The sequence below is a fragment of the Lissotriton helveticus genome, chromosome 1_1 (assembly GCF_964261635.1).
Source record: "Lissotriton helveticus chromosome 1_1, aLisHel1.1, whole genome shotgun sequence".
Classification (NCBI taxonomy): domain Eukaryota; kingdom Metazoa; phylum Chordata; class Amphibia; order Caudata; family Salamandridae; genus Lissotriton; species Lissotriton helveticus.
Genome location: NC_136057.1, coordinates 318,122,105 through 318,145,657, shown reverse-complemented (window position 1 = coordinate 318,145,657; position 23,553 = coordinate 318,122,105). Strand labels below are relative to the sequence as shown.

The 23,553-nt window shown below is 47.0% G+C and overlaps 1 protein-coding gene across 4 annotated transcripts in view; it reads right to left on the bottom strand.

Moving 5' to 3' along the window:
• Positions 1–23,553, bottom strand: part of LOC144769478 (endogenous retrovirus group PABLB member 1 Env polyprotein-like) — a 200,681-nt gene that overhangs the window by 78,003 nt on the left and 99,125 nt on the right. For 2 of the 4 annotated variants that reach the window (XM_078653605.1, XM_078653612.1), the window contains one exon: positions 21,412–21,967. The gene's annotated coding sequence lies outside the window, so the exon portion shown is untranslated. Of the gene's footprint in view, positions 1–20,542; positions 21,968–23,553 lie in introns of those variants that run through there. The other 2 variants (XR_013598705.1, XR_013598707.1) reach the window with 2 other exon arrangements.

Sequence of the window (23,553 nt, the reverse complement as noted above, 5' to 3'; positions counted from 1 at the left end):
GGGCGACCCGCCTTTGCGAGTAAATGGGCCGGAGCCCGTGTCTTCTCCTCTTACTCCACCTACGCGAGAGGGGTCACCATTCTTCTTGCTCGTACTGTACCCTTTCATAAATAGCGAGGGGCGTTATGCTCTCCTTTGGGGCAGACTGGGTCGTGACACATTTACATTTGTTACCTGCTATGCTCCTAACATAGATGCGCCCGCCTTCTTTACCACACTCTAAGGCAAAATCATGGACGTCGGATCTCGCCACATTATTTGGGGTGGAGACTTTAATTTGGCATTGCTACCACAAATGGACAGAGCAGACGGGATGAGTCACTACAAGCCTAGGGCTCGGGAGGCGCTGTATGGCGAGATTGCTGAAGGTGGATTGGTGGACATATGGCGGCACTTACACCCCACTGGAAGGGAAGGCACGCACTTCACCTCGCACACGGGCACATGGGCGCGGTTAGATTACTTTCTCCTTACCAGGGAGGTAGCTGCAGGGGTGTTAAGGGTGACACATCTGCCAAGGACATACTCTGACCATAGTCCCGCACTGCTACACCTCCGCATACCTGGGTGGGATAGCCCCAGACCGAACTGGAGACTACAGCCTGAGGCTTTGTTAGACACTCTTTTCCGAGTCGAGCTGGGTGAAGAGATAGCTGCATTTTTTCCCAGAAACAGGGGAACAGTAGACTCGGTTGAACACATTTGGGAGGCCTTCAAAGTAACCATTAGAGGATACTGCATATCCAAAAGCTTTGGGGTCCTGCGGGATATCCAAAACACTATTCGTACACTGGAAAGGGAGCTGCGGGCGTTGGAGCTTCGCATGGTGACAGACGACAGCCCTGATGCGCATGCTGACTTTAGGGACACATTGTCGAAATATGAAGAGGAGGCTAATAGGGAAGCTAAATTCCGAGGAAAACACTGGCAGGCGAGAAAATACTGTGAGGGAGATAGGCCAAGGAGGGCACTTGCGATGCTTACACGGGCCCCACGGGATCGTAACACCATACTGGAGCTTACTGACAAACACGGGACCACAGTCAGGGACTCGGACGCACTGCTTGATGCCTTTACATCTCACTATCACACACTATATACCTCTGCCACTGTAGCTGATACATCTTGCGCAGCCTATCTGAGTGAAGTGACACTCTGCTGGCTCAGCGATGGCGACAGGGCGTTTCTGGCGGCCCCCTTTGAACTGGATGAAATTCACGAGGCCATTATGTCCCTCAAAAACGGCAGGGCTCCCGGTCTTGATGGTATCCCTGCTGAATTTTATAAAGCGTACATAGATATCATGGCTCCTGTCCTCCGAGAGGTTTACGAGGAGTCGCTGGGCGACGGCGTCCTCCCTGGCTCCATGCGGGAGGTGGTCATTACTTCCCTCCTGAAGCCCGGCAAGGACCCTAGCTCCTGCGGTTCTTACCGCCCGCTCTCCCTCTTAAACTGCGATGTCAAGATTCTTGCTAAGGTCCTGGCTACTCGCCTGTCCCTTCTTATGTCCAGGATCGTATTGCCCGATCAATCTGGGTTTGTATCCGGTCGGTCTACCTCTCATAACCTTCGCACTTTATTCTTGTTGCTCCGCACAGTGCACCCTGGCCTTCCAGTGGCGGTCGTCTTCCTTGATGCCTCTAAGGCATTCGACTCGGTCGAATGGCCTTACTTATTCTCTGTCTTAGCTAGCATGGGATTCCCGGAACTCTTCATCTCCTGGGTCCGCTTGCTCTATACTCGACCTACGGCGAAGGTTCTTGTCAATGGTCGCCTTTCAAACTCCATCGACATTACTAGAGGCACGCGTCAGGGATGCCCACTATCTCCCCTCTTGTTTGCGATAGCTGTCGAACCACTTGCCTGTAGACTCCGTCAGCTGCACCGAGAGTGGGCGATACAATGCTTGCAGCGCCAAATTGATGTGTCTCTCTACGCTGACGACATCACACTTTATATCAAACACCCTGATCTGAACCTCAACCCACTACTGAGAGAATTCGTTGTATTCGGCGGGATGTCAGGTGTACACATTAATTGGTCCAAGTCGCAATTCTACCCCTTGACCGAAGCGGTTGCCGACTTTCCCCTTGATTACCAGCTAGAGTGGTGTCAGACTGATCTCCGGTACCTAGGCATCCAAATTTCCCGGGATAGAGACGAAACGCTGCGATCCAACTATGGAGTAGCACTGTGACTAGTTGGCCCATCAATCTGGCACCCATGAACATTGCAACATTCAGCACAAGTGAAGTATAAATGTTATTATATATGATGTTCTCTCCCTCTAAGAGTAAGCTTTGACTGCCTTCGCTTGCTACCCTCTCAAAAATCAAGTTTGAATATGAGGTTCTTAACATTTCAGTGAGCTTTGTAGTAGTACCCATTCTCCGGGAGGTAGGCTCGCTGTTGGAGCGCAATCGCCCCGCAGAGACTCCCGCTGCCCTTTTCTGACCCGGGGCATATTGAGCAGCTTCACCCTGGCGACGGCTCTCCTTCGGGTCTCTCTGCCCAGAGCCTGCCTGACCCCAAGATGGCGCCCGCAGGCACACCGCAGCCGCAGATCGAGACCTTTCCTGGCTCTTGGAACCCCTGCACCGGCTCCTTGCTCAAGCTTTGAACCACTCCTGCACCTCTGACCTGCTGCACGCGCTGCCAGTCAACGGGGGCCTTTTCCACTGCGAGTCTGCTGAGGGGCCCTATGGAGGACACTGTGGACCCGCCTCCGGACCTGCCATGATGGTGCCCGTACCATAACCGCAACAGTGTGTGTATTAGAGGGGCCCCAGGCCTGCTCATGCCATGACGCCAAAGACCACTGACGGCAGGTCCAGGTGCCCACTTTTGACCGTGCGGCCATTGCACCCCGACACAATTAGAAGGGCCACAGACCATATTACCCTCCGCCGGTCTTTCAGCACTGCGCGCACACCTACTGGGCTTTAATGGCGGTGACTGACCGCGATCCATGTCGCACGAGGCCTGCCTAGATGGGAGAACAAATAGCCTTCCTGAGAACGACACCTGGAGGTCTAGCAGGTGCGCATCTCAACTTTGATGTGTCCTGTGTGTCATTATCATTATACTCTTCATTTTTTCTTTTCTTCTTTTCCTTCCAACTTCTTTTCACTTTTTTTGAAAGAATTGTATAAATGAGGATGAATGAGAATTCAAGAGTGAATGTTTCATAGAATGTTAGTGATTAGTGATTGAAAACGTTTTTTAGGTAGGATTTTTCTTCCTTTCTTTTCTCTCTCCTGTCAATTTAATATTATTTTTTGAAAATGAACAAAAAATGTATCGTCCAATTATTGTGTTGTGATTTTTGTATTTGAAATAAATAGATTTACTCTAATGATAAAATCTTTTGAAGAATCAGTTTGAGTCTGTTCTTCATGGTTCAGTACTGAAGCGAACAAATTGCAGTATTGGCAATTGGTTGTTGTTTCATTGACAATAGCGCCGCGTTTGACAATGTGGAGAGGCCCAAACTATCGTCTAAGCTAGCCGGATGGGGCATCCCCAACAACCTTTTAACAATGATCATGCTCCTACATTCCGACACATGGGTTCAAGTCAAACTGGGCTCAGGAACGCACCTCTCATGAAAAATTAAAACATCAAAAGGTCTCAAACAGGGGTGCGTCTTGGCCCCCATGTTATTCAATCTATTCATGGCAGACCTAACCCTGGCACTCAATAACTGCAATTCGCATGCACCTAGTTTAGGGGCTCCCCAATATCTAATTTACTTTACGCGGATGACGTTGTCCTACTCAGCCACACGGCAGTGGGCCTGCAACAGCTCCTGAACTGCCTAGAGGTCTATGTAGAAGAAAACAGTCTCTTAATAAACTTAAGCAAAACGAGGACTAGGACAATCAATAATAAACGAAAAAAGATCCACCACTGGTACCTGGGTAATACATGCATCGAAACAGCAGAGGCTTACAAGTACCTGGGAATTTATATAGACAAACAAGGTTTATTCAGTCGCCAGCAAGAGGAGATCAAAAGGAAAGGGATGATCCTTGCACTTTCTCTGAAAGGTTTATCTGCTAAACTGCTCGGCCCCACTCTGAGTCCACTCTTGATGGTAGCCGGGCTAAAATACTACCTTTTATTACTTACGGTACTGAGGCACTATGTGGAAGAGCTAGCATCCTCCTGGATAAAACACTTGCCAAAGCATATAGATCAATGTTCTGCCTCCCGACCTACAACTCACCGGCACAAATTCGATTGGAGTTTGGTCTCATAAAGCAAACCTGGGCCAGCTATGGAACTTTTATCAACTGCTGGTATAAGATTAGGTCAGAAAACCACAACACACTAAACCATCTTCTCTAGCAAGAAATCCAACAGAGGCAGAACTCAAACGCAGGTCAATATCTCCACAAGGCTCTGACAACCACAGGCCTTTCCCCTCTATGGGACACACACTCCTCCATTCCGCGTTTAAAAAAACAGTGTGGAGGACGATGAAGATACACTCTCTGCTAGAGGATAAGGTGACCTTTTTTGCCAGAGCACACGCCTGGATGTCCTTGGCCACATATAAATCCCTAGCCCCTCAACGCTAATTCAACTTGGGATACTCAAAAATACTGAAATTAAAATTCTTAATGTACCGGCTAGGAGTGTTACCAACTACGCAGCAGCTCCCTCCCTGGAATAGGGTGCAGGCTTTTAATCTATGCAGCCTCTGCAAAAAGGATCAGGGCGACATCACACACATCATCTGCACTTGCACGGAGATGTGTCAAGAAAGAAGGCTGCTGCTAAAAATTCCCCTTAATCAAAGAGGGATCAGGTCAAGGAGACAAGTAGTTTTGGCATGCTTTGATCCCTCATCGCCACAATTGAACACAAGGCTAGTCAAATTCCTTGAAGCAGCTCGGGCAAAAATGCCAAATTGATCCTTAATGTGCAGGGTATCTGCTCATGGGGGTAATCTTATTACATGGCCGACTAACTGTGACAATGGATCGCATTTTCCTTAAAGGTCGCAAAGGCACAATCAACTGGGACGTTATAACTGTAATGACACAAAAGTGTTTTAGCCACTCACGCTGCGACGCTAATGAGGGAGCCCGAACATTTTAAACATGGTTTTATTTTTTGTATGTATTGCAATGGTTTTAAGTAACTATGCAAATAAAGTTTTACTTATTGTGTGAGTTGCACCCACATCTTTTCCTGAGAGATAACAGTCTTCTGGTTAACCAAGCTGCATTCTGAGGACTCTCCTGGTTCCAGCAGAATCAAGTGCCACTTTGAGCATCAGGTCCTGGTCTCTGGTGCTGCATGGGGGTGTTTGGAGGTGATGCAAAAATCTGGGCTACCAACTTGTTCCAGCTGGCTTCTTCAGCTGTTGTGTCCCTAAGCTGTGAGCAGGAGGTCCTTGGACCATTGGAATCTCTTGCTTCAGGTGGGCTTCAGCGACAACCTCTCCGTGAGCAGGGACATGCCCTCTCCTTGGCTGGCCAGCAGGTGTAGTCATGGCAGGGCAGCCTCTCTTTGCCAGTTCCCTGGTGCAGCATGTCCTCTTCTTCAGTTGATCGAGGTCTGGGTCTGGGAGCCAGGAGTGCCCTTTACATGCCCAGAAAGTGCCCTCATGGTAGAATGTGGTTGGTTGCCAATAGTCTACCAGGTTCCCTCCCTCCTGATGACCACTTCACATGAAATGTGGCATCTGGCTAACTAGGATGCACCACTGTGCCCACTTCCAACATGACTCAGCCCCTCACTTGACATCAAGAGCACCTTGGTCTAACCCAGAAGTGTGGCTACCAAGGAAGCTACACGCCCCTGGAAACCCATTTGCAAATGGCTTTCACTTTCCTGTCCTTAGTCCCAGCCTGTCTGCCTAACCATTAGATCAGCCCCTCTTCCAAGATTTGACAGTCAAAGGCGACTTCTCCTTTAAAGCTCACCCTTTGGGCTAACAAACATGTTGCTTCCTCAATAGAGAGGTAACACCTCTCTGCCATGCAAGCATCCCTTGATTTCTTTCTTAGACTTGTTTTACTTATCTGTAAGTTAGTTACACTAATTGGGTACATGACAATGCAACATACATGCTTTAGGATCAAGCACTGGCAGTTATGTCTGGTTAGCAGGGCTCTGTGCTTGCATCCAGTATATAATTTAGATGTGGTTGCAGATTGCCAATATAATCATTTTTGAATGGATGGATAGATTTCAATTATTTTTCATATCCCTTTAGGTCCTTTGCCAATGCAACCACGTTTATCAAGTTTTTAATAAGTCTACTCATATTTGTCATTGTGAGTATGTTTATATTTCCTAGATTCGAAGGGTCAACAATTGCCAAGACTTCTTTTCAATTTTCAGGAGTGGCAGTTGCAGGTAAGAGTGGTGGGCGGTGAGGCGGGGTGGCGGGGCAGCGGGGCACTTGACGACAAGGGAAAATTAAATAAATAATTAATTTTCCAACATCATCGTCTGCCGAGTCCACTCCCACCCCCACTCGACCACTAAAACCTGCTTGGGCTGCTCCTGTCAATTTTCAAACAATGCCTCTTTTTTACTGGACTGTAAAGTGTCTTGTATAGTTAACCTCATAGGCCCCTCTTCAGCCCACCATATAATATCAGTAGTTCATTACTATTTGAAAATGCTTGATTATTATACTTATCAATCCTAATTCTAGCCTTGGTGGAAGAAGCTCAATGCCCTCTGGAAGCAATAGCCAAACCTTCCAAATACGTTTGGATTCATCTAACATCTTTTTGTTCTAAAATCTCACCTCTATAAAGCAACAGATTAACAATTTTCATAATATATGATTAATTTAGTACCTCCAGCGATGTATGTCCTAGTTCATAATCCATTCGTTTTAAAGCTCCTGATACTGCTTTCATTTTAGCGCCAATATTTTTATCTACTTCTTTATGTTAAGGTTACCTTTAAAAGTCATGCCCAGATATCTGTACTCATTCACAGTCTTCAATTGTTGCTGATTAATGGCCACATGTACAAAGACAATCGTTTGTAATTACCAAATAGCGAATTTGTGCGATTTGCTATTTGGTAAGTGCAAACACCAATGTACAAATGTGTCTTTGATACATTTTACGATTCCAGTGGGTCGCAAATAGACCTATCTCATGAATATTATTGAGGTATGTCTCTGTTTGCAATCCATTGGGAATCACAAAAATCACAGGGATGGTGGTGTGCTGGGGTCAGCAGACCACCATGTATTTGAATGTTTTTAAATAAAGCAATCTTTTTTTTTAATGCAGACAGTTTTCCTTAAAGGAAAATGGGATGTGTTTCAAAACACAAATGAAACATTTTCTTTTCATATTTTATCCCCTTCGGTGCTTCGGACAGCCCCCGGCCGTCATAGGTCACGGTGGGTGTGTGCGGAGTACGGCCGGGGGCCATCCGAATCCCGCCCACTCTCTGAATCTCCCGCACAGGGCAAAAATCGGCACAGCGTGCAAAAGGTTAAGAGTAGGCGGTGATCAGTGGGACCACTGCCTGCTCATAAAAAATGCTTTTGCAAACAGTCACAAAAGGAAAGTGTCCCTTGGGGACCCCTTTTCATTTGCCAATGGGTTACCACCGTATTTCGGTTGCAAAACACTCACATATCACAGCGATTCGATATTAGGAAGGGACACCCTAAACACGCCCCTTCCTTCATATCGAATTGCAAACCCAAATATGTGATTCGGTAATAGGTTTCTTAATCAAAAATAGGGCTTTGTAAAGAGGGCGCATACACGGAATGGCTGCCTAGCTGTGTAGCTCCCGTTCCTTGGATCATTATCCTGCACATATCCTTCGCCACTGGTGAGCAAACTTATACTGCTGCACACCATCGGATGCAGCGAGAGGCCCCTGCACTCGACCCGAAGCTTGGGCCTCCAGCGGCTTCCTGGCCGGCGAAATCGCCATTTGAAAATCTGCCGCCGAGATCCTTGGAAACTGCCGGGTGCGGAGGCCGGTCAACGGGAGCTACGCGAGGCCGCTGCTCGCCACGAGGTCGCAGGCCCCATCCGCGCCCTCGGCTTTGTCGCCTGGGATGGTCCTGGTTCTGTCCCCTATTGCTGGAGTGGATCGCTGCCGACTGCGGGAGCTGACTGACCCCCAGGAGTGCCCGCCCGGAATACCTGGTTTGCCTCCGGCGGACCCACCTCCTGAGACCCGCGCCGTCCACCTTGGCGCCGACCGGGCTGTGTGTCAGCCATCGAGAGGAGACGCCAGAGCCGCCGCTGCTGAGCCTGGACATCTGTAGCGGAGGAGATTGCTCGAGAGCCTCGCTGCCGTGCTGGGTGTGGTGAGGGTGACCGGGGATCCGGCGGCGGCCTGACTGCCCGGTGATTGGCGGGGAGTGGGGGCAGGCACACCAGCCCTGTGGGAGCCCTGGCCTGGTGCGTTTTGTGGCGCCTGGACCTAGAGCAGTCTCTTATTTGGCACCCTGAACTGCGTTCACTGCTGCAGCTGCCTATTACGACAAACCTTGCCGGCTGTTGGAGCCTGCGCTGACCGCATTGCCTTGCTCCCCTGCGGTGCCTGCTGCTGGCTCATCTTTATTTTTTTCTTTGAGGACCACGTTGATAGCTCCCCGCCATTAGATCGCGGGCTGGATAACCACGTAGTGCCTCCTTGCTCGGAGTTTACTCAGCGTGGCACGTCACTGACCTGTTGCTACTGTGGAGCCCCCTAAGCCTATCAATACCACGCACTTGCACCGTATATGCAGGCTGGCGACCAGAACGCAATCCCCAATCTCCGCTAAAACTGTTTCCAGCAATTAGAACCACTGCGTGGGTTGTTGAGTCGTCGACTGTAGCAGGTGGCGATTGCTGTCGGCGCTATCCCTCCTCACATCTACAGCTTTGGAGAACTGCGGGGACAGAGAGAGCGGCCTGCCAGGCAGAGGGTGACCGGAGAGCAGAATGGTACGCCCTGAAAACCGCCAGACAAAAATCAGCTTTGATGGAGCGAGGAAGGGGGCAAAATCGGCGCCTACTGACCCAGGGCCCAGCGATGCAAATTCGTCTACCATTGCTTCTCCTGCCAAGGACTTCGACCTGCACTGCCTATTTCAAGAGATGAGACAGGGGTTCGCCACAGTCGTAAAAAAAGTTGATGGGATGACGTCTCGGCTGGATGCCTTGGTGCATAAGGTGGACCAACACGACGAAAGGATAACATCCACTGAGCAGCGTATCTCGGACAATGATGACATCACCTCCTCCCATACCACGCAATTGGCCCGCATGGACAACCTGCTACAACTCATAGCAGCCAAGAATGAGGATTTGGAAGCCCGTAGTCGACGCAACAACATACGCGTTACGGGTATTCCGGAATCCACGGACACGGGCAGAATGGAACTTTATATCGAGAGGCTCCTCAAAGGGTCAGTTGGGGAGGATGCATTATCTCCTCAATTCATTGTCGAACGTGTGCACAGGTCTTTGGCCCTGTGCCCAAGCCCGGTCTGCCGCCGAGGCCAATCATTGCTAAATTACTAAATGATCGTGACCGAGATGTGGCACTTAGGGCTGCCCGGACTCAACAAACCCTGAAGTACAATGGAATCACTTTCTCCATATATCCTGACTTCACCCCGCTGGTGCAAGAGGAGCGCCGCAAATTCCTACCTGTGAAGAAGAAACTGCGAGAGGCCCAGGTGGAGTATGCCCTGCTCTACCCGGCGAAACTACGTGTCACACATCGGGGGACCAATCGTTTTTTCACTAATCCCCAGAAAGCTGAGGACTTTCTAACAACAATTCGTAGGGCCCGGAGGGGCGGCCGAGATGCTGAGGCGGACCCGGAGGAAGAAGACCCACCCTTAGAAGCGAATGAACATTGATCTCAAAGCTCTGACTAGTCCGGCCTTAATGCCCTCTTCCACGGGCTTATTCGGCCCCTGCTCAGGGTGTGTGGAAGTCATGGATTTTCTACAGCAGAATGAGACTGGCTGGCCTCTCCAGTGGTAATGTACTCCAAGGACCACTATCTATGCCCTGGCCTCCATCGAGGGCCGTTTAGTATGGGAGGCCATCGGCTGGAGAAGTGGTTGTGCGCTCTTGCTGTTGTTTCCCTCACGGGTGCTCCCCATGAGTATTGTTCAGATGTTGCAGTTGAAGGGGGGGAGGGGGAGGGGGACGGACGTGGGGGGGGAATGGCGGCTGCTGGCATGATTGGGATGCTGGGGTGGGAGGGGGGATGGGCTGTTTCGGGGGGGCTTTCCTTACTTGGAACGGATGTTCGAGTTATGCACTGTCATGGTTACCTATATCGACTGCTTAGGGTGGGCTCTGTCGCATTGTGCAGAACAAGACTGGCTGAACTGTTATCTTCCTGTTTATGGCTGCCTTAAATGCTGATGCACAATTTACCTGCATGTCATGGAATGTTAGAGGGCTTAATAATGCCAAAAAATGTCGGAATGTCATTGCTTATCTTACCAGACATCATGTTCAGGTGGCCATGTTGCAAGAAACTCACTTGTCACCGCAGGGGCGACCCGCCTTTGCGAGTAAATGGGCCGGAGCCCGTGTCTTCTCCTCTTACTCCACCTACGCGAGAGGGGTCACCATTCTTCTTGCTCGTACTGTACCCTTTCATAAATAGCGAGGGGCGTTATGCTCTCCTTTGGGGCAGACTGGGTCGTGACACATTTACATTTGTTACCTGCTATGCTCCTAACATAGATGCGCCCGCCTTCTTTACCACACTCTAAGGCAAAATCATGGACGTCGGATCTCGCCACATTATTTGGGGTGGAGACTTTAATTTGGCATTGCTACCACAAATGGACAGAGCAGACGGGATGAGTCACTACAAGCCTAGGGCTCGGGAGGCGCTGGATGGCGAGATTGCTGAAGGTGGATTGGTGGACATATGGCGGCACTTACACCCCACTGGAAGGGAAGGCACGCACTTCACCTCGCACACGGGCACATGGGCGCGGTTAGATTACTTTCTCCTTACCAGGGAGGTAGCTGCAGGGGTGTTAAGGGTGACACATCTGCCAAGGACATACTCTGACCATAGTCCCGCACTGCTACACCTCCGCATACCTGGGTGGGATAGCCCCAGACCGAACTGGAGACTACAGCCTGAGGCTTTGTTAGACACTCTTTTCCGAGTCGAGCTGGGTGAAGAGATAGCTGCATTTTTTCCCAGAAACAGGGGAACAGTAGACTCGGTTGAACACATTTGGGAGGCCTTCAAAGTAACCATTAGAGGATACTGCATATCCAAAAGCTTTGGGGTCCTGCGGGATATCCAAAACACTATTCGTACACTGGAAAGGGAGCTGCGGGCGTTGGAGCTTCGCATGGTGACAGACGACAGCCCTGATGCGCATGCTGACTTTAGGGACACATTGTCGAAATATGAAGAGGAGGCTAATAGGGAAGCTAAATTCCGAGGGAAACACTGGCAGGCGAGAAAATACTGTGAGGGAGATAGGCCAAGGAGGGCACTTGCGATGCTTACACGGGCCCCACGGGATCGTAACACCATACTGGAGCTTACTGACAAACACGGGACCACAGTCAGGGACTCGGACGCACTGCTTGATGCCTTTACATCTCACTATCACACACTATATACCTCTGCCACTGTAGCTGATACATCTTGCGCAGCCTATCTGAGTGAAGTGACACTCTGCTGGCTCAGCGATGGCGACAGGGCGTTTCTGGCGGCCCCCTTTGAACTGGATGAAATTCACGAGGCCATTATGTCCCTCAAAAACGGCAGGGCTCCCGGTCTTGATGGTATCCCTGCTGAATTTTATAAAGCGTACATAGATATCATGGCTCCTGTCCTCCGAGAGGTTTACGAGGAGTCGCTGGGCGACGGCGTCCTCCCTGGCTCCATGCGGGAGGTGGTCATTACTTCCCTCCTGAAGCCCGGCAAGGACCCTAGCTCCTGCGGTTCTTACCGCCCGCTCTCCCTCTTAAACTGCGATGTCAAGATTCTTGCTAAGGTCCTGGCTACTCGCCTGTCCCTTCTTATGTCCAGGATCGTATTGCCCGATCAATCTGGGTTTGTATCCGGTCGGTCTACCTCTCATAACCTTCGCACTTTATTCTTGTTGCTCCGCACAGTGCACCCTGGCCTTCCAGTGGCGGTCGTCTTCCTTGATGCCTCTAAGGCATTCGACTCGGTCGAATGGCCTTACTTATTCTCTGTCTTAGCTAGCATGGGATTCCCGGAACTCTTCATCTCCTGGGTCCGCTTGCTCTATACTCGACCTACGGCGAAGGTTCTTGTCAATGGTCGCCTTTCAAACTCCATCGACATTACTAGAGGCACGCGTCAGGGATGCCCACTATCTCCCCTCTTGTTTGCGATAGCTGTCGAACCACTTGCCTGTAGACTCCGTCAGCTGCACCGAGAGTGGGCGATACAATGCTTGCAGCGCCAAATTGATGTGTCTCTCTACGCTGACGACATCACACTTTATATCAAACACCCTGATCTGAACCTCAACCCACTACTGAGAGAATTCGTTGTATTCGGCGGGATGTCAGGTGTACACATTAATTGGTCCAAGTCGCAATTCTACCCCTTGACCGAAGCGGTTGCCGACTTTCCCCTTGATTACCAGCTAGAGTGGTGTCAGACTGATCTCCGGTACCTAGGCATCCAAATTTCCCGGGATAGAGACGAAACGCTGCGATCCAACTATGGAGTAGCACTGTGACTAGTTGGCCCATCAATCTGGCACCCATGAACATTGCAACATTCAGCACAAGTGAAGTATAAATGTTATTATATATGATGTTCTCTCCCTCTAAGAGTAAGCTTTGACTGCCTTCGCTTGCTACCCTCTCAAAAATCAAGTTTGAATATGAGGTTCTTAACATTTCAGTGAGCTTTGTAGTAGTACCCATTCTCCGGGAGGTAGGCTCGCTGTTGGAGCGCAATCGCCCCGCAGAGACTCCCGCTGCCCTTTTCTGACCCGGGGCATATTGAGCAGCTTCACCCTGGCGACGGCTCTCCTTCGGGTCTCTCTGCCCAGAGCCTGCCTGACCCCAAGATGGCGCCCGCAGGCACACCGCAGCCGCAGATCGAGACCTTTCCTGGCTCTTGGAACCCCTGCACCGGCTCCTTGCTCAAGCTTTGAACCACTCCTGCACCTCTGACCTGCTGCACGCGCTGCCAGTCAACGGGGGCCTTTTCCACTGCGAGTCTGCTGAGGGGCCCTATGGAGGACACTGTGGACCCGCCTCCGGACCTGCCATGATGGTGCCCGTACCATAACCGCAACAGTGTGTGTATTAGAGGGGCCCCAGGCCTGCTCATGCCATGACGCCAAAGACCACTGACGGCAGGTCCAGGTGCCCACTTTTGACCGTGCGGCCATTGCACCCCGACACAATTAGAAGGGCCACAGACCATATTACCCTCCGCCGGTCTTTCAGCACTGCGCGCACACCTACTGGGCTTTAATGGCGGTGACTGACCGCGATCCATGTCGCACGAGGCCTGCCTAGATGGGAGAACAAATAGCCTTCCTGAGAACGACACCTGGAGGTCTAGCAGGTGCGCATCTCAACTTTGATGTGTCCCTGCGTGTACACCACCCCTGCTGGGAGATCCAATGCTGAAAACACATCTAGGCTGCACGCAAAGATCCACTCCAACCTGCAAAATAGGGTAACCAAAAATCACGCAGAACCTGACTATACCTGAGATTGCACCGGAGAATCAGCCGAGTACTCGCACATTGGCTAAGCTGGCAACTATTGCCCAACAGATCCATGGGAACTTCTTGCCGAACTACCTTCCCCCTCACCCTCCTCGTGCTACTCCTCTCCACTTTCCTGCTATTGACCTCTGCCTTCACCTGTCCTGGCCCTAGTCCTCACCCGGTTTATATCCTCGCTCTACTCCTCTCCACTTTCCTGCTGCTGACCTCTGCCTTCACCTGTCCTGGCCCCTAGTCCCCACCATGTCTATCTGCGAACTTTCCCTCGTCCTTTGAGATCTAGCTATTTTGTCTGATGCCCGATGGAGCTACCTGCTTTAGCTATAGGGGAGACAGGTCGGGGATTCCCTCCTTGGACTTCACCTACTCAGTCGGTCTTCAGCCAGACTTCCTTTCGTCTCTCCTGTCGTCGCTTCCCGCATCCTCCCTCTATTTTTGTCTCTCCTTCACTCCTCTCTCAATGTATTGAGACTGAACTATTTTGGCGAAAGCCCGATGGAGCTACCTGGTTTAGCTATAGGGGAGATGGGCCGTGAACTCCCTCCTTGGTCGTCACCTACCCAGTCGGCCTTTAGACAGACTTATTTAGTCTCTCCCTGTTGTCTCTTCCCCTATCCCCCTCTTCTCTCCTTCCATGCCCCCTCCCCTCTATGCTCCATTTATTTTGCCCTCCATGTTTCTTTAATTGTTTTTCCCATTGAGACCGAGCTCTTTGGCCAATGCCCGGTGGAGCTACCTGATAGCTATAGAGAAGATGGGTTTTGGGACTTCCCCTCGACCGTCACCTACCCAGCCGGACTTTGGACAGACTTTCCTTTTGTCTCTCTGCCGTATCTCCCTCCTAGCCCTTTACCCTTACCCCTTCCCCTCTACACTTCAATTATCTCATCTTCTATGCTCTTGCAATTGTTTTGTCTAGCACCTGATGTAAATTGGAGCTGATTAGGGGCCAGATGCAGGTGTCAAAATACCGGTCGGAATCGGCCGAAAATACCGTTTCCGACCGGTATTTTGACATTGGTATGTAGGGGCACTGAAAACATACAGATTCGGTAATTTTACCGAATCGGTAATTTTACCAAATCGGTAAAATTACCGAATCTGTATTTTCCTATGTAGGTAGCACTTCTAACAGTGCTACGGGGCCTTTAGAATTCGTTATTTACCATATAATACAATTGCATGGTAAATAACGAATTCTTGTGTACATGCACATCTGTGCATGTACACCTGTGCCATGTGGCACATGGCGCCCAAGCCAGTTACAGGGGTGCAACAGGGTGTCAAAGTGACACCCTTTCCCCCTTTGCTAATCTGTATTTTTACCGATTCGGTAAATACCGAATCGGTATTTGCTATTGAATCCTATGGGCTTCAAGGCCCATAGGAATCAATGGCAAATACCGATTCTGTAATTACAGAATCGGTAAATACCGAATCATACTGATTCGGTATTTTTTACCGAATGAATACCTACATCAGATTTACCGATTCATGAATACCGAATCGGTAAAATTTGGTATTTATGAAGCGGTAAATCTGATTTACCTACATCTAGCCCTTAATCTTGTAATGTAATTTCTTTTGAACCTCTTGTAAAGCGCTCTGATACCTCCGGGTCTAGCCAGCGCTATATAAAACTCTTGAATAAATAAATAAATAAAAGACCCAAAACTATGCTGTATAGTTGTTTATAAAGGAAGGCACACTATGATAGTACATATACAAATATATGTGTGTGTGACATTTTTACCATATAGTGGTACATCCTTTAATATATATACACACATGATATAGTGTGATATTTTATTTAGCCATAATATTACTATGCACACATTTAGATATAAAGGGGCCTATTACGAAAGTCTGCCTGACAACATATCGGTCTGGGACCGCCCGACCTTAGGTCGGCAGTTCCGACCTCGGTATTACGACATCCATTGTTCAATGTAAGCTTGTGCGGCCGGCGGCAAAGGTCCGGATGGATGTTTGTGAACATTCCTGCATTGTGTGGCAGGCACCATGCGGTGCCTGCCACACGGTTCAGGGATGTTTAGGGGGGCTCCATAGGTGCACCCCAGGCCCCATTGAGGAGGGCCAGAGGGCGAGGGGGTCCTTATAGGGGCCCCCAAAGACACTTTCCGACAGCCTTTTCATTTCGGAAAGGCAGTCATGAAATGGCTGTCAGAAAGTGCAAACATAATCTCGAAGACAGAGCCCAGCCTGGTTCTGCCGTCATTCAAGGGATTATGCTGGATTCTGAAGTCGGAACCACGTTTGAATCCCCCGCTGTTTTTATTCTGACCTCTGTCATTCTAATATAGCAGTCAGAATGAAAACTACAATGTCTGGTCGGAGGCTTTCTGCCCGACATCGTAATCGAGCCCATAATGTTGCAAGAATTCAAGCTATTGTTTTCATCATATATCAGCAAATTTAGGACACTTTCACACACCCTGGAGCAAAAGATTGCATATAGAACGACATGATGTGTGACAGGCAGAGAGAGCATTCATTCATTTCAGGAAGGATCATCACTCCAAGCACATCTGACCAGCTTGCACTCTTTTAGACACTGGGTTGAGTTAGGTGAGGCCAGTTTTTACGGAAATATCCCATAACTGCAGCCTTTTACCTATTAATAGTTAGCTTTGAATAGTTTAAAGGAGAAAGAAATACCAATATCATGCTAGATGGTTTTATGCTGTTCACCATTTTTGATATTATCACAAAAAATGTGATATTTTTCACCAGTTTAGCTTCTTCTAAAAGCCTTTAATGATACTAGTCCAGATGTGTTGTATGTGTGTTGATTCAGGGGAAAGAGTATGGGCAACTTATCTATAACCAGTACATCTATGACAGGATTGTCTGTTGTCTTGATACATACACTTTTTCAGTTAAGTCATGGGAGAGGGTTCATGGGGCACCTGTGTATTTTCTCTACTCAATACGGACATTTGGTACACCATATACTTATACAACCTGTGGTTCAAGAAAAGTCTATCAGTTGTGACCAAGATTTCTAGGCAACATGATATGTCACTCAACCTGAGATAATGCTGAAAGGCCACCTAGTAATACAGACATGTCCAATTAAATATTTGTATAATGAATTCTCTCAGATAATGCAAGGGTCTCATGCTCTGCTGAAAGATTCATTAGGCGTAACCATTAAAAGGTAGTCCCCGGTTACGTGACTGATGTTGAATAAATATGTGTCTGTTTGAGTATCATGAATGTAACAAAGGTTATTGTATGAGTCTGTTGACTGAACATTTGACTACACAAGTGCCCCCTACAACAGGAGTGGAAGTAGTTCTGGTAGTTACTGTCAGTTTTCATATCCATGATTAGACTCGAGAGGTAGCCCCATAATCAAAGGGAACAGGGCACTACTGAACACTGGAATGAATGAAGGTTTGTATTCACCAGGATACCAAATTGATGCTCAAAGTCAAATCAGATTATGCAACAGCACATTAACAACTGTGCAATAGGGTCTCCCTTTTAGGACTTGTGGTCTTCTTTATTGCTTCAATTGTCTCATTTACATGTGTTTATTGTATATAAAGGTTTTTAATGTAAATGTTACATATGAATTGTTTTTTATGTGTGAGTTGTTATGACATTATAAGAAAAGTTCTTTTTTATTAAATTGATGATGTTATATCTCTAGTTTGGTGGCACATTTATTGCTAGTTGGGGGTTCGAATAAGTACATCCTTTTCCAGTGTAGTGGAATGCAACCCTGTGGTGAATGGTGAATGATTGTGTGTAGAAACTTCTGTCCTCAAAGGGAAAATATTTTTCCTCTATAGTTTTCCCTATCCAACGGACACATTTTACTCATGAGTTGAGTTTGTTTCACTGGAAGCGATAAGTAGGTAATTTATATTGCCAAGCTACAGATAGCACATTTCTGTACATTTTCGTGCACATACTCAATGGCTTAGTGGAGAGCTACTGCATGTAATAGAAGCAGTCAAGATGGGACCAAGATAGGGCAGTGACTTGGCCAGTCTGGTGGAATACTTGCTGCACTCCTTGCATAATAATACAAATTTGTCTCTATTGAAAGTGATGGAACTATCAGAATATGCTAACCCTCAAATGCCCAAGGGCCAAATAAAATATCTATTGACTTCTTTAAACCAGAGCAACAGAGTAGTTTCTAGTCCTAATCTATTTAAATAACATACTTAATTATGCCTGAACTCTGGAATCACAGCGAGGATCTTTAATCTACCTAATTTATAAAAAGTGCTTAATGGAGATCCAACGAAATAGCTCCTAAGTAATTATGTTTCTAGATACAGAAGTGCAAATCTTTGCAACAATAATATTAGGAAAATTACAACAATAAAAGATTAAGCTAATTTACTGGACTTATCTTAAACAAGATTCTGGAGTAAGTGCTCTGTACTGGATAATATCATGCTCTAAGATTAGTGAATCTATATAGAAAATGGCAAAAAAATTGGCTGTACGTGTTTTTTGTCAGATATAGCTAGGCTTTTTTGTTTATTATCATAGGTAGGCTTCTGATTGGATATAAGCTTTGGCAGGAATTAAATGATTGGGAGATAAAACAGTTGTTTCTAAATCTCATCATAAATCTTCATAATAATGCCTGGATAACAATTAAATTACTGAGTTTATTGGAGACTCTCACCTATAACAGCAACACATAAAGCGTTAAATGTGCTTGTGTGTTAGATCTCTTGTTAATTTACCTTCACTTGGTGGATTTGACTCCTAGTCTAAGCTTGATAAATTCTCACCAGCTAAGCCTTGGACATTACCTCTTTAAATATTTAGGGTCTGATTTAGAGTTTGGCAGATGGGTTACTCTGTCACTAACATGATAGATATCCCATCCGCGGTGCAAGTGCCATTGGATATAATGTACTTGGAATATGGTGGAGTGATATCCGTCACACATGTGATGGGGAAATGTGTCTGCTGAACTCTAAATCGGACTCTTATGTATGCAGGTGACCAAATTTTATTGGTAAGAACTCAAGTCTTATTTTAGAGACTATTAAATAAACTCCAAGACTATAAGAAGATAAATAAGTTAAAAAATAATTTAAATAAAACAAAACATATTTGCTAGTTCAGTTAAAGCTTCATACTAGGCAATCAATAATCTAATCATAAAAAGTCTTCTTACTTTTATTTAGGTATGGTGATGGAAAGAAAGTCAAACTGAAAACAACATCCTAAATTTGCATCCCAAAAAATTCAGGCAATGATTGCTGCAGTCAGACGTTTTAAGGAACACTGTGAGGATAAACTATTGGGTGAGACTTTAATAACCTATACAATTAAAATCAATCCCTTATTTTTCTGTGGGATTCCCACCTTCCTTGGCAGACTGCTGAGTCACTTAATTTTGATCTCCAGAAATGTGATCAGAAAGTTGTTGAACTTGCATAAGGTTACTCTACAAGCAGACATTAATTTAGAGTTGAGATTTATTGGGCAAGTGTCTGATCATCACTATATCTTTTATATGAGACAACTTGAATTGGTGAATATCGTTAGCATTTAGCAAAACCATATCTAGCCAATTTTGTAATTATCCGAGGGAGCTTTCGGGAAACAAGCTGCTTTTTTGAGCTACCAGAATCGGAAGAATTATTAATAATGATGATCTGAATTTGAAATCCTTAGCCAAAAGCATCAGGCAGGGGACATTTAGTTATAGAGTAAGCAAATAAGAAGTTAAATTAACTGCAAGATAATTAATTGAAATCGAAGACATCAGACAACAAGGTTACATTGAGTCCAACCTTACTGCTAAGGCAAGCTTAATTTCTTACACATTTGAATGTTATACCTCTTGCTATTGAGTTTACTGGAGCATAGAAATTTTAAAAGAATAATGTACCGTATTTCAAGAAACAATACAATATGGGGTCGATTCCGATCCGGTAAAATCCCCGTCCGTACGAATTGTATCCGGAGCCGTTTCCGTACGACTCGTACAGACGCCGTACGACCGGACGATTCCGATCCCGATCGGCCGACCCGTACGCGATTCGTACGGTACACGTCGATTCGTACGGAAAAGCACACGATCACCTACACACCGTACGGCGCGTACCCCCCATGATTGCAGGGGTACGCGGCGTACCCCTGTGGTCATGCGGGGTACGTGCCGTACACCCACTGTACATGGGGTACGGTGCGTACCCCATGTACGCTGGGTGTACGGCACGTACCCCGCATGACCACAGGGGTACGCCGCGTACCCCTGCGATCATGGGGGGTACGTGCCGTACCCGGGGGGGGGGGGACGTTCCGTACCTGTTTCGGCGCGAACTCTGCGTTTACGACTGTTTTAGGCTCCCGTAGGAAAAGGGTCGTACGGCGCGTACCCGACACAAATCGTACTTGCTGGGTCGTAAAAACGTGCCGCGATGTCGCGTACAGCGGGTTCCCAGTGAGATTCGTACGGAGATTTGAGTCGTACGGAGTCCTGTACGACTAGTACGGAGTTCGGCACCTAGTACGGATCGTACTTCATCGTACGTACGGGACGTCTACGGATACGATTCGTACGGGGAAAAAACTCTCCGTACGACCATTCGGAGCGTATTTTACCGGATCGGAATCGACACCTATGTCTTTACAATCTGTACAGTACTGCTAGATAAATGAGAACCATTATTTAAGTATGTTTTTAATGGTGCAGGAAAGTGTACTGTTGCCGTGCAACTATGGTATCATGGTATCACAAAAACAGCCTTCAGGTGATTTATTAAATGTGTGTCTACAGTGGAAAGGAAATATCTTTTCTGTAATCCTGCATTCTACTTTTTTTTGTTACTTTTCTTTTTTTAACTGTGTACCATATTGTAAACTAATCAAATTTTAGTGAATTGTAATCAATTGAATGATTAGATGTGGTAACAAACTTATTGTATAGAGATATTTTTGTACCTGGCTCTTTCTACAGGGTCACCCCAGTTGTTTGCCTTCATTTGCTGTATTTATTTTTGTTGCGTTTGTGGTCTCTGCTCACTCTACTCCTACTAAACAGCTCTTCCTCTTAAACATGTCAACATTGGTGTGCACGTGTTTGGTCCATTTAATGTACATATAAGTCCCTAGCATTGGTTACTAACTGTACCCAGGGACTGCTATTTAAATCACCTTGTGGTCTGCAGCACTCATTGTGCCATCCACTAAAGTAGCACTGTGAAAACATTTCTCAAGTCTGCCACTCCAGCTTGTAGTGCAGATTTAAACTTCTATATAGTCCAGACAAAATAGACCTTTTCCCCAGCCTTAACCTTCCATTTTAATACTTATAAATCACCCTAAGGTAGGCCCTAAAGTCTCATAGGACATGTGGCACAGTATTTAAAAATGTGTGCATGAGTACTTAAGTTTTAAATGTATGGACAGTTAAAAAAAACAATGTCATTTTTCACTGTAGTAAGGCTATCTTTCCCATAGAATAACACTGGGATACCTTATCACACTTAGTAAGTGATAACTTCAGTTTGAAATCAGATACAGAAATACTTTGTTCCACTCATTTGAATTGTAATTTAACATTCTCTTTACTGGTGAAGTAGGATTTTAAATTATTATTCGGAAAACACCACTTCCAGAAAGTTGGCCTAACCAAATATGCCTTTCTGACAGTGTCCAGGATCACAAGACTGTTAATGGCTCACCTGTGGTGTAATGTTTAATCCTTCCAGACAGGAAACAAAAGGACATTGGATGTGGGGAAGGGTATTCCACTCCTGAGCAGGATGGCGTGGGGGGTTTTACTCTGCCCTTCCTAAGCTTCGGGGGATAGCACTCAGAACCTCTCATCAGAACACTCATAGACCCAGCCCAGAGGCACCACAGAATACCTCTGATGCGGGCGTTGGCCTGAAATGAGTCAGGCATGAATTGCTGGGCAGTGGAATCCAATACATTGCTTTCTTTCCAGGTGTAACCGGCTGAGAGTGCATTTCTCCAGGGGATAACTTCTTTTTTTAGCAAATAATGCGGCCGGCCCAGTCGCGAAATGCACCGCCGCAGGACTCACAGTGGGGCCACGCCTGTTTATTGGGGCAGGCATTGTGTGGCACAGCAGGATTTGTTGTATTGGAAGGTATCTTTGTTGGAAGACTTCAGCTGGATCATCAAGTTTTGGTTATCGTGCTGGTGGCAGCCCACATGGGGATTCTTCTGCACTACGGATCCCAGAAATTGCAACAGTTGCTGTTTTGAACACACCTGAGAATAAAAATAATAGAGGGGATTTTATCCGTTAGTATTGTGTCTCTTTTACCACGCAATTTTATTTATTATTTTATTTTTGTGTTTTATAGAGCGCAAACTTGACCCGTGAGGGTATCAGAGCGCTTTACACAGTATACAGTGGTGAACAAACAAAAAGTTTAAAGTGCAGAAATAATCAAAATCAACAAAAAGGATGGCGAGGGGCATGGGTGCTGAGTACATAGGGAAAAAGGGGATACAGGTGTATAGCTACAATCACAGTTAGAGTCAGTAAAAACAAAGGTCCCAGATATTCCCGGCGGGGAGAATTGGTGATCTGGGGAAGAAGCGATAGTCTTAGATTCATCTGGCACAATGTGGTGGTTGAGGGCAGGCCTTAGTCGAAGAATTTACAGATGAGGAAGGCCTCCTTCTTGAAATGTGCGAGAGAAGGGATTCTTTCAATTTATGGCCTCTAGAGGGAGCCAGTTCAGCGCTTTCATATGTGGGGAGATGTGGTTGAATTTCCTGGTGCCTATTAGTAGTCTGGCGGCCGCGTTGAGGCAGGCTTTTAGAGGTGCTAAGGAGATCTATGGTAATCCTGTAAGGGTGGAACATCCATATTCCAGTCTAGAGATGACTAGTGCTTGAACTGCCATTTTTAAGTCAGGAGCATCAATGAAAGGTTTCAGCTTCCATAGGTAGCTCAGGTGGAATCCGGCTGCTTTAGCCATCGAGTTAATGTGGTCTCGCATGTTCAGGTTACAGTCGAGGATTATGCCCAGAGATTTGGCAGAGTCCACAATGGTCGGCGGGAAGTTCAAGGCTGTGATGGCCTTGATCCACATCTGAATCTCCGGATTGGCTTTTGAAGGGGAGATTAGGAGAAATTCTGTTTTCTTTTCGTTAAGTTTAAGTTGGTTATTGGCTGACCATTGGACAGTCAGTTTCAGGGTCTCATTCAGAGAGAGGATCTCCTCGAGCAAAGAGATATTGATGTATATTTGGGTATCTTCCACGTACATATGGTCCGAGATGTTGGCAGTACGAAGAACTTCGGTGAGTGGCTCTAAGTAAAGATTAAAGAGGGTGGGGGACAGGGTTGAACCTTGGGTGACTCCAACCGTGACCGGGGTGGGAGCTGATAGGTTGCCGTTGATGAGGAATCTCTGAGAACGGTTGTGGAGGAAAGACCTGAACCATTCTAGGACCACACCATCCAGACCTATCCTGAATTTGAGGCATTCAAGTAGTTTTTCATGGTTGACCGTATCGAAGGGGAGGATAGATTTAAGAGGATTAGAAGGTAGGTTTTGCCTTGGTTTAGGGCTTGGAGGGCATCGTCCACAATGTGAAGCATAGTAGTTTCAGTGCTGTGCCCTGTCTGAATCCAGATTGGAAGTCATTAAGTAGGTGGAAGTTGTTGATGTGCTGATTTAGTTGCTGTTGTACACACTTCTCCAATACTTTGGCTAATAGCGGTATATTGGCGATAGGTCTGAAATTGTCAGGGGAGGCTGGATCCAGAGATGTTTTTTTTAAAATAGGGAGGACTTTGCCCGCTTCCAAGGGGTCCAGAATCGAACCCTGCTGGAGAGAGG